The sequence below is a fragment of the Lissotriton helveticus genome, chromosome 10 (genome assembly GCF_964261635.1).
Source record: "Lissotriton helveticus chromosome 10, aLisHel1.1, whole genome shotgun sequence".
Lineage (NCBI taxonomy): Eukaryota > Metazoa > Chordata > Amphibia > Caudata > Salamandridae > Lissotriton > Lissotriton helveticus.
Window position 1 is genome coordinate 868,544,896 of NC_136071.1, and position 12,516 is coordinate 868,557,411.

Here is a 12,516-nt window from a genome sequence, read left to right on the forward strand (position 1 = left end):
TCATCAGATATCTTCATCCAGTGTGTAACAAAATATCAGCCAACACGTGTTTCGTCTGGTCAGTCTATGACATACAGACTTCTTCAGGGCTGCAATTAATACATTAACCAATAATACATATCACAATCCAATACTAATTAATCATAACTCAATGCACCGAATCAGTGTATTTAGAAAAGGGTAAACAAGGAAGTACCGGTCACCAGGAGTAAAGCCAGAAACACCCAAATTGTAATACTAGTATGCTTAATACCCAAGAAAGAGTACCGTACACACTAAAATGAAATATTAAAGTTGGAGTAACATACCAAACTTCAAATCCAATGCTGCAAACTTTAGTATGACAAAGTAACCTAAAATACCAAATGAGACCCAATCACAAACCACACCAAACAGAGTGGTCGTCTTAAAAAATAAGGAATTAACCCTATTAACTCACCAATAATGCAAGCACAAAATCGTGTAGCACGTAATTCTCAAAATTCAATTAGTCTCCACAATCCAATGTAAACGAGATTCTAATCTGTAAACAAAACTAATATCACTTAGCATGATCAGCTTACTTGTAATAAGGTTATCATTATTTAAGCACCTTATTCAAAAGCAAAAACTAAACTGCTTATGGCACATATCACTCTCATTAATATATGCTTAATTTGAACCAACACATAGCATATATATCATATCATGTTGTCTGTGGGTTTTATCCATTTACTTAGTCGCTCTAAAAAATGTATTTGTCTGCTCTCATACCATTCCTGACTGTATATATAGTCACTATACAGTTCACAATGAAGTCATTCTACAAAGTTTCAACCACAATAAGTACCTGTGACTGTTAGTTGGTTCTTAATCCAATTTATATATTCCAAGCGTCTTTGATGCAAATCGCAAATCAGCGTCTTGAAGGTCACAAACCTTCGTAAATTATTTGAATATTCTCGCTATCCTCGTAACAGCAGGCTGCAATCAAATTAAACTCTCATCAGTAATAGCCCAGTAGCCTAACTACATTATGTACCTCAGTCTCATACGTCTTAACATAACTCACCGCATTTCTGCCTTCCGCAATGTCCGAAATGGTCGCGTACTACGCGAGCGCCATCTTGGAGTGGCTCTATATAGGCAGAATAGCGGGCGCCATCTTAGAGTGGTAACTCTGCGTGCATACTCGCAATAGCCACTAATCTTTAAGGAAAACGATTATATTCACAACGTAATCATTACCCAAGTGTAACAGGTAATATTATAATTATTTACACGAACCGCCACACTGTTATGAAATTATATAAAAATAGTAAAATATATCAGTTTTATAATTGCACCTAACCTTGCTATATCCGAAACACTCTAAAGTAGTGACTCATAGTAGTGGGCTCCATCTTAGAGTAGTAAGTCTACGTTCATATTCACAAAAGTCACTATTGTTTAAGCGAAATAATTATATTCTCTGCGTTGGCATTATCCAAATACAACAAGCAATGTTGCACGCTCCGCCGCGCTATTCTAACATTATATGAAATTAATAACGTATATCATTTAATAATTGCGCCTAGCCTAGATTTATACGAAAAAATATTATTAATAGTGTTGGTTCAAAGCCTACTATAATAACAAAACGGTAATTGCTATATGTGCCCTCGCACCAATATCTATAGCCTAACTTATCAATCCTCATAAATTTAGCTACAACTTGACAAATCAGTGATAGCTATATGTGCCATCGCACCATAAATCTACACCTATGTAAATTAAGCCGACCCACGTCTGATAGTATATGTGAGTGAAAGGGTCCAAATGGTTTTATCAGTCCTAATGAATTCAGCTGCAAATAGTCAAATCCACGCTTCCAGGAGCAGGGAGGAAGGGGAAAAGAGAAGAACAAGGAGAACAGTATAATTTACAACAAATGAAGTGACATTATTCTACCTCATAGATCCTACGTAATATGATTTATATAGAGACCTATATTACAGATAGTTATTATACAGTACAAGAATTTAGTAATTCCAGAGCAAAACATTAATTACATTAGGCATCCACAAGTTATTCTTGCCCTAGGTAGTATTCAAATTCGTGGTCGATGTTCAAACCACGTTCAACTGCCTTAAGTTTCAATAACCACATCACTTCTCTGCGTCGTAATTGTAATTGCCTGTTCCCACCTCTAACATCACGTTTAATATGATCAATACCATGATATTTGAACACATGTTTCTCTTTCTCATGAAAGTTTCTAACAATGTGGGAGGCTATGGGATAACGAGTATCCCCTGTTTTCAGTGCTCTAAAATGCTCTACCATCCTTTCTTTCAGTTTTCTGATAGTGCTCCCAACATAAATCTGTTTACAAGAACAAACTATAACATAAACAACAAAAGTAGTCTCACAATTGATGAACATATTGATTGAGTATTCTCCAGTATTGTTATAGTTAAAAGTCTTGATCTTATTTACAGCCCATCTGCAGGAACTACATCTTCCACATTTGTGGAAACCTATAGATCGCTCAGTGAGCCAGTCAGGAACAGTATTCTTCAAAGGGTAACTTGGACTAACGAAATTAGAAAGGGTACAACCCCTTCTAAAAGTAAGTCCGGGTTTATTTCCAATAAAGGGTATCAGATCTTTATCCATATATAGTAAGTGCCAGTGTCTCTTTAGAATTCTATACAGTTTGGCACTATCAGTACCATAGTTTGTAATCAAACGAATTTTATCATCTTTGTTCTCACCAGATTTTTCTTTAAGGGTTTTCGACCTTTTAAGTTTCTTAGCTCTAATCACTGCATTTTCAACTACTTTGCTCTGATAACCACGCTTCAGAAATCTATTTGTTAAATCATTAAGATTATGCTCAAAGTCATTATCTGTCGAACAGTTCCGTCTTGCCCTTACCATCTCACCATAAGGGATCGCATTTATTTGACTTACTGGATGACAACTTCGAGCATGTAAAACAGCATTACAGCTAGTAGGTTTCCGAAACATGCGACTGCAAATTTTACCATCTTCAATGAACAATTCAATGTCTAAGAAGTTGATGCTATTTCTGTCATAATGAGTAGTAAATGACAGGTTCAGTGTATTGTCATTCAGATAATCAAAATAGCCTTTAATTTCATCAACTGAACCTGTCCAAATGAGAAGGCAATCATCTATATATCGCCCCCAGTAGTGTATGTGCTGTATCCATTTCTTACCGGATGGGCCCCAGATTCTCTCCGCCTCAAAGAACCCCATAAAGAGGTTCGCAAAGGACGGAGCAAATCTAGAACCCATCGCGGTTCCAAGGCGCTGTCTAAACCAATTACCATCAAAGAGAAACACATTATTTTGAAGTACTAATCTTGTCATCTTCAAAATCATCTGATTATGATCATAGTATTCCGCACTTCTATTGCTCAGAAAGAAGTCAATGGCATGAATACCTAATTCATGATCAATGTTGGTATAAAGAGATACCACGTCAAGTGTAACCAATATCATTCTGTCATCCCATAGCAAATCATTCATGAGATTAAGTACATGTTTTGAGTCCTCAATAAACGAAGGTAAGTTTTTAACATAAAGCTGTAAAAAGGTGTCAACATATTGGGAAAGACGCTCTGTTGGCCCCCCAATACCAGAGATTATTGGTCTACCTGGTGGTCTAGCCATAGATTTGTGAATTTTAGGTAGCGTGTACATGCATGGTGCACGTGGTGTAGTAACCTGTAAATAGAGAAATTCATTGCGATCAATAAGCATATCATCATACCAAATTTTAAGTTGGTCATTAATGATCTTTGAAAGGCTTGTGGTGTCCATTTAGATCTTTCTTTCAACCCACTTTCCTCACTCAAAAACCTTTAAACCCACGAGTGACATTACCATTCAAGAACTTAAAGAAACTCAATTATTACTGTCCCTTACTGAGAGAGAAGATGATCCTGTGACTTTATTGAAGTTATTAGATGATTTGGGGATTGAAAGGTTTTTGAGTGAGGAAAGTGGGTTGAAAGAAAGATCTAAATGGACACCACAGGTGGCATCTGGCAGCACAATTGAAGCTTTCTTCAAGGCGGTAAATCAAGACATAGATAGAATCACTGACATCACTATACGTAGAGCAGATAAGGGTGGGAACGTAGTAATTTTAAATACAACTGATTATAATGAGGAAGTATATTCTCAATTGAATAATACTGTGTATTATGAAAAATTACGAAGTAATCCTCTTCCAAGCCTTTCAAAGATCATTAATGACCAACTTAAAATTTGGTATGATGATATGCTTATTGATCGCAATGAATTTCTCTATTTACAGGTTAGTACACCACGTGCACCATGCATGTACACGCTACCTAAAATTCACAAATCTATGGCTAGACCACCAGGTAGACCAATAATCTCTGGTATTGGGGGGCCAACAGAGCGTCTTTCCCAATATGTTGACACCTTTTTACAGCTTTATGTTAAAAACTTACCTTCGTTTATTGAGGACTCAAAACATGTACTTAATCTCATGAATGATTTGCTATGGGATGACAGAATGATATTGGTTACACTTGACGTGGTATCTCTTTATACCAACATTGATCATGAATTAGGTATTCGTGCCATTGACTTCTTTCTGAGCAATAGAAGTGCGGAATACTATGATCATAATCAGATGATTTTGAAGATGACAAGATTAGTACTTCAAAATAATGTGTTTCTCTTTGATGGTAATTGGTTTAGACAGCGCCTTGGAACCGCGATGGGTTCTAGATTTGCTCCGTCCTTTGCGAACCTCTTTATGGGGTTCTTTGAGGCGGAGAGAATCTGGGGCCCATCCGGTAAGAAATGGATACAGCACATACACTACTGGGGGCGATATATAGATGATTGCCTTCTCATTTGGACAGGTTCAGTTGATGAACTTAAAGGCTATTTTGATTATCTGAATGACAATAAACTGAACCTGTCATTTACTACTCATTATGACAGAAATAGCATCAACTTCTTAGACATTGAATTGTTCATTGAAGATGGTAAAATTTGCAGTCGCATGTTTCGGAAACCTACTAGCTGTAATGCTGTTTTACATGCTCGAAGTTGTCATCCAGTAAGTCAAATAAATGCGATCCCTTATGGTGAGATGGTAAGGGCAAGACGGAACTGTTCGACAGATAATGACTTTGAGCATAATCTTAATGATTTAACAAATAGATTTCTGAAGCGTGGTTATCAGAGCAAAGTAGTTGAAAATGCAGTGATTAGAGCTAAGAAACTTAAAAGGTCGAAAACCCTTAAAGAAAAATCTGGGGAGAACAAAGATGATAAAATTCGTTTGATTACAAACTATGGTACTGATAGTGCCAAACTGTATAGAATTCTAAAGAGACACTGGCACTTACTATATATGGATAAAGATCTGATACCCTTTATTGGAAATAAACCCGGACTTACTTTTAGAAGGGGTCGTACCCTTTCTAATTTCGTTAGTCCAAGTTACCCTTTGAAGAATACTGTTCCTGACTGGCTCACTGAGCGATCTATAGGTTTCCACAAATGTGGAAGATGTAGTTCCTGCAGATGGGCTGTAAATAAGATCAAGACTTTTAACTATAACAATACTGGAGAATACTCAATCAATATGTTCATCAATTGTGAGACTACTTTTGTTGTTTATGTTATAGTTTGTTCTTGTAAACAGATTTATGTTGGGAGCACTATCAGAAAACTGAAAGAAAGGATGGTAGAGCATTTTAGAGCACTGAAAACAGGGGATACTCGTTATCCCATAGCCTCCCACATTGTTAGAAACTTTCATGAGAAAGAGAAACATGTGTTCAAATATCATGGTATTGATCATATTAAACGTGATGTTAGAGGTGGGAACAGGCAATTACAATTACGACGCAGAGAAGTGATGTGGTTATTGAAACTTAAGGCAGTTGAACGTGGTTTGAACATCGACCACGAATTTGAATACTACCTAGGGCAAGAATAACTTGTGGATGCCTAATGTAATTAATGTTTTGCTCTGGAATTACTAAATTCTTGTACTGTATAATAACTATCTGTAATATAGGTCTCTATATAAATCATATTACGTAGGATCTATGAGGTAGAATAATGTCACTTCGTTTGTTGTAAATTATACTGTTCTCCTTGTTCTTCTCTTTTCCCCTTCCTCCCTGCTCCTGGAAGCATGGATTTGACTATTTGCAGCTGAATTCATTAGGACTGATAAAACCATTTGGACCCTTTCACTCACATATACTATCAGACGTGGGTCGGCTTAATTTACATAGGTGTAGATTTATTGTGCGATGGCACATATAGCTATCACTGATTTGTCAAGTTGTAGCTAAATTTATGAGGATTGATAAGTTAGGCTATAGATATTGGTGCGAGGGCACATATAGCAATTACCGTTTTGTTATTATAGTAGGCTTTGAACCAACACTATTAATAATATTTTTTCGTATAGATCTAGGCTAGGCGCAATTATTAAATGATATACGTTATTAATTTCATATAATGTTAGAATAGCGCGGCGGAGCGTGCAACATTGCTTGTTGTATTTGGATAATGCCAACGCAGAGAATATAATTATTTCGCTTAAACATTAGTGACTTTTGTGAATATGAACGTAGACTTACTACTCTAAGATGGCGCCCACTACTATGAGTCACTACTTTAGAGTGTTTCGAATATAGCAAGGTTAGGTGCAATTATAAAACTGATATATTTTACTATTTTTATATAATTTCATAACAGTGTGGCGGTTCGTGTAAATAATTATAATATTACCTGTTACACTTGGGTAATGATTACGTTGTGAATATAATCGTTTTCCTTAAAGATTAGTGGCTATTGCGAGTATGCACGCAGAGTTACCACTCTAAGATGGCGCCCGCTATTCTGCCTATATAGAGCCACTCCAAGATGGCGCTCGCGTAGTACGCGACCATTTCGGACATTGCGGAAGGCAGAAATACGGTGAGTTATGTTAAGACGTATGAGACTGAGGTACATAATGTAGTTAGGCTACTGGGCTATTACTGATGAGAGTTTAATTTGATTGCAGCCTGCTGTTACGAGGATAGCGAGAATATTCAAATAATTTACGAAGGTTTGTGACCTTCAAGACGCTGATTTGCGATTTGCATCAAAGATGCTTGGAATATATAAATTGGATTAAGAACCAACTAACAGTCACAGGTACTTATTGTGGTTGAAACTTTGTAGAATGACTTCATTGTGAACTGTATAGTGACTATATATACAGTCAGGAATGGTATGAGAGCAGACAAATACATTTTTTAGAGCGACTAAGTAAATGGATAAAACCCACAGACAACACGATATGATATATATGCTATGTGTTGGTTCAAATTAAGCATATATTAATGAGAGTGATATGTGCCATAAGCAGTTTAGTTTTTGCTTTTGAATAAGGTGCTTAAATAATGATAACCTTATTACAAGTAAGCTGATCATGCTAAGTGATATTAGTTTTGTTTACAGATTAGAATCTCGTTTACATTGGATTGTGGAGACTAATTGAATTTTGAGAATTACGTGCTACACGATTTTGTGCTTGCATTATTGGTGAGTTAATAGGGTTAATTCCTTATTTTTTAAGACGACCACTCTGTTTGGTGTGGTTTGTGATTGGGTCTCATTTGGTATTTTAGGTTACTTTGTCATACTAAAGTTTGCAGCATTGGATTTGAAGTTTGGTATGTTACTCCAACTTTAATATTTCATTTTAGTGTGTACGGTACTCTTTCTTGGGTATTAAGCATACTAGTATTACAATTTGGGTGTTTCTGGCTTTACTCCTGGTGACCGGTACTTCCTTGTTTACCCTTTTCTAAATACACTGATTCGGTGCATTGAGTTATGATTAATTAGTATTGGATTGTGATATGTATTATTGGTTATTGTATTAATTGCAGCCCTGAAGAAGTCTGTATGTCATAGACTGACCAGACGAAACACGTGTTGGCTGATATTTTGTTACACACTGGATGAAGATACCCTGTAGTTCCTCCCACGTTCTCATGTATGTAAGTTATCACAACATTCAGCTTCCACTGTCACTACACACCAACGTGGGTTGAAGCAGTTATAGCATGCAGTGATAATCCAGCTTGTTCACTCCAGGTCTTTGCTGCGGTAACCACCACAAACAGCCTAAAAGCTGAATGGAGATACAGCTGTCTGAATGCTACAAACAAGTTCAGCAGCCCCAAGCACACTGATATCTTTGTCCAGTCACAATTAACCTTTAATCAAGACACATCAAAACGATGTTCAATGAGTGTTTGTGTTAACTACATGCTCCATACACCATGCTCAAAAGTAATCTTCAGTTTTACAAGTGATGAACCTACTGTAAAGCTACTTACTGTAGTGTAATGAAAGGTAAGCATGGGAGGACTTAAGTATCTTTGTAATAGTGATCTATTACGAGAGAGGGGAACTCATTGAGTCTCATGCTAAAAACCAAATCAGAGTTCAAAATTTAGTAGGGGAATATTGCACTTGGTTTTGTAAAAAGGTTGGTATTTAGCATGACTGCTACTAGATGGGTGTGATAGAAATTGTTGGAAATGGTGGTCTCTACATGGCAATGATTTGCACCTTTGTCCAATTAGGGACCCTTCCTTCTAGTCAGGATAAGGGGTATACACTACAGAAATAACCCCTATTCACCCCATTGGTATCTTGGCATGAGCAGTCAGGCTTATCTCAGAGGCAGTGTGTAAAGCATTTGCACATCACCAACAGTAATACAGTGAAAACACTACAAAAGGACACCACACCAGTTTTAGGACAAATAACCAATATTTATCTCTGTGAACAAGACCAAAGTATTAAAAAAACAACATACAGTAATCAAAAATATGCACTTTGCAGGAATGACTTCAATATGCAGTTCCATGAAGCCGGTAGCTCCGTCCGGGCTGGTCTTGACAACCGTTGCAGTTGAGATGTGAAGCATAGTGGTGGAGCTTGTTGTGCCATCAAGTCGCAGTGCAGGCAGTGGCTCGGTGATGGTCGTCCAGCAGCATCCGTGAGACCAGGGCTGCGCTGCGGAGTGAGGCAGTGCCCGTGACGGTGCTGACAGGTCACGGTGTAAGCGACAGTGTCGGTTGATTGGAGATGGCATTGGTTGGCCCAGACTGCGGTGTGGGGTGGGGTGGGGTGGTGTGTTGTGGACTTACAAGCGGTGCCCCCAAACCATGGTGCAGTCACAGGTGTCGAGGTCAGCGTGCATCGACATCATCAGTGAGACCAGGGTGGCAGAGTGAAGCAAGGAGGTGCAAGCAGCGGCTCGGTGGTGGCATTGTTGTTGGTGTGACCCGGGGTGTCGTGCGAAGTGCGGCGGTGCCTTCAGGACACGGAGCTGATGTTGGTGATGGTTTCGGCTGCTTTCTCCCTCTGTGGCAACTGAAATCCACGGTTCAAAAGGCTGTACCTAGAGGTAAGTAACTTCTTTACTGTCCCTGAGATTTCATGAACAGGAGGCAAGCTCTATTTTAAGCCCTTGGAGATACTCAATAACAAGTGAAGAAAGTTCAGTCCTGTCCTTTCACTGCCCAAGGCAGAAGCAGAAACTGCAGGCCGACCCAGCAAAGCAACACCACAGCACAGGGGCAATACTCCTACTGGCAGTTCTTTCAGCTCTTCTTCTTGGCAAGTTCCTTGATCCAAGCAAGTTCAAAAGTTCTGGGGTCTTGGCCAGAATATTTATGCTCAATTTCTCTTTGTTCTCTTGGGCAGAGAGTGTCTATGCGGAGTCAAAATCAGTTTGATCCTCTCTGGCCCAGCTTCCCGGCAGGAGTTGAAGACAGAAAGACCAGGCCTATTCAGGTGCAAGGAAATCTCCTCCCACTACTCTAAATGTGGCCCAGGTCTATTCAGCCCACCCCTCACTCATCCAGGAAAGGCAGGACACACTTCGATCCAAGTGTCTGTTTGAAGAGAATGCACATCCCCAGCTCCAAAGCTAGATAGTCAATCCACACCCAGCAGAGGCACACAGGATGGCTAAGCAAGAAAATAACTACTTTCTAAAAGTGGTATTTTCAAATGTATAACATAAAAATCATCCTTACTAAAAGAAGCATTTCTACATTCTGAGTTCAAGAATACTAAACTCCATTTCTCCATTCCCCATTCTATCCTATGGTACAGATAGCCTTTCAATATTGAAAAACGAGATATACTATAGTTCACTAACAGGACATGTCTCACACACACACAAACACATACATGTCCTACCTTTCAAATAGGCTGCATCCTACCCATAAGGGTACCTTGGGCCTACCTTAGTGGTGACTCACATGTAGTAAAAGGGAAGGTTGGGCTTGGCAAGTGGCTGCACTTGCGAAGTCGTGCAGACACTACAGGGACAGGCCTGTGAACCCTTTGAAAGGCTGCTCATGTGGGTGCCACAATCAGTGCTTCAGGTCCACTGGCAGCATTTGATTTAAAGACCCTGGCACTCTCATTGCACTTTACTAGGGACTTACCAGTAAATCAAATGTGCCAATCTTGGAAGCCCCAATCCATAATACAATTTACAATAGGAGCACTTGCACTTTAACACTGAACAGCAGTGGGAAAGTGCACAGAAACACTAAACCAGCAAAAACAGAGTCAAAACCTGGATGTCAGAAAGCAAAAAGACAGGCGAAACACATCAAAAGATGCCAGGTCTAACAGGGATATTGAAGAGTAAAAGATTTGAAGAAGAGTTTGGGAAGTGATAGACCCAGATCATAATTGACATTAACTTTGCAGGGTATTTAAGTTAGCTCAATGCATACTCAAACTTTATAATCTATGCATTTTTAAGGGCCTAAGATTAGGAAGCAATTGCCCCAGGTTACAAAAATCTAAAGTGAAGTCTCTGTGGCACTCACTTTCCTCTGCCAAAACTAGCTAGTATATGCATGGTCAGGATCACTATTTTGTACTTCATGAACTCCCATATTTTGTTTTTATTGGACTGCAATGATGTGTTCTCTTTTAGATGTAGACAGGGAGATCAGTCTAAAGAGCCTAATGTGTAAACAAATAATATATCTCTATATGTATATATCTATCTCTCTCTCTCTCTCTCTCTCTCTCTCGATTCCAAGTACGACTGCTGCTTCACTTTCGTGACCCCCCCAGGGTACCGGGGTGGTGCATACTCCGCGGCTGGACGGCCGCATATAAATTAATGCTCGAAGGTGTCCACCTTTGAGTAGCACGCGAACAGCAGCTTGGTTTATGTATAGGTGAGGACGGGGATCCACCTGTAGACGCCGCTCCGTACGGGATCTGCCCGGCGCGTTTTGAAGCTCCATATGCTTCTCTTCAGGGGCTTTAACGGAAGCGGTGTGCGCAACCGCCAACCCACTACAGTCCAGCCGCAGAGTATGCACCACCCCGGTACCCTGGGGGTCACTAAAGTGAAGCAGCAGTCGTACTTGGAATCGAGGACGGGCCCACTTGTGGAGTCCATACAGGACTTGATTGTGTGGTTCCCGGACCACACTTCCCAGAATGCACAGTCTCATTTGAGCCTCCCATCGGTGGGTGTGTTATATATAAAATGGGGAAGTGGGTCGGCGGTTGCGCACACTGCTTCCGGTAAAGCCCCTGAAGAGAAGCATATGGAGCTTCGAAACGCGTCGGGCAGATCCCGTACGGAGCGGCGTCTACAAGTGGATCCCCGTCCTCACCTATACATAAACCAAGCTGCTGTTCACGTGCTACTCAAAGGTGGACACCTTCGAGCATTGATATATATATATATATATATATATATATATATATATATATATATATATATATATGTATATTTATATATATATATATATATATATATATATATATATATATATATATATATAATTACCTACTGGCGGTCGCCAGTAGGTAGCTATAGTTAGGACCAAGATTCCATAGGAAATCCGCAACATTCTTTTGGGAATAACTTTGGCGCCGGTTGTTGAATCTTCGCGAATTTCTCAAAGAAGATGGCCCACTCCGCTCCTTCCCTGAAAGTCTCAGGAAGATTCGTCAAGCGGGGGCCAAGAAAAAAGGGGGGTCCCAAAACGTGTTTTCCTCATGTTCATTTCCATAGGACGATTAGACACGGCTACAGCCTGAACCGCTGAACGGAATTACACCAAATTTGGGAAAATGGTAGGGTCTGGTACGCAGATCACCCTTTTGGTTAAATGGTGTAAATCCCTCTATTAGTTCCTGAGAAAATCAAAAGAAAAAAACATATATATCTGGGCGGATCCTAACCACACATCTCATCGTGAGATCTGATTGGCTGTCAGCACTTCATCCAAGAAGTGTTGGCAGCCATCTTGGGACCAATATACATGATAGCACCTCATTAAAAAGCATTGAGGTCAATAGAAGGTTTTAGGAAGTTAGTTACATTATAAATCATTTGTTGATGGTACCCTACTCATTTTAGGAATTGTGGTGTGTTCTAAGGTGATTTTACCATGTGAAAAAGCCTTC

At 39.4% G+C, this 12,516-nt stretch overlaps 1 protein-coding gene across 1 annotated transcript in view; it reads right to left on the reverse strand.

Moving 5' to 3' along the window:
• Positions 1-12,516, reverse strand: part of DNAH11 (dynein axonemal heavy chain 11) — a 3,642,058-nt gene that overhangs the window by 1,937,003 nt on the left and 1,692,539 nt on the right. The gene's annotated exons all lie outside the window — the stretch shown is intronic.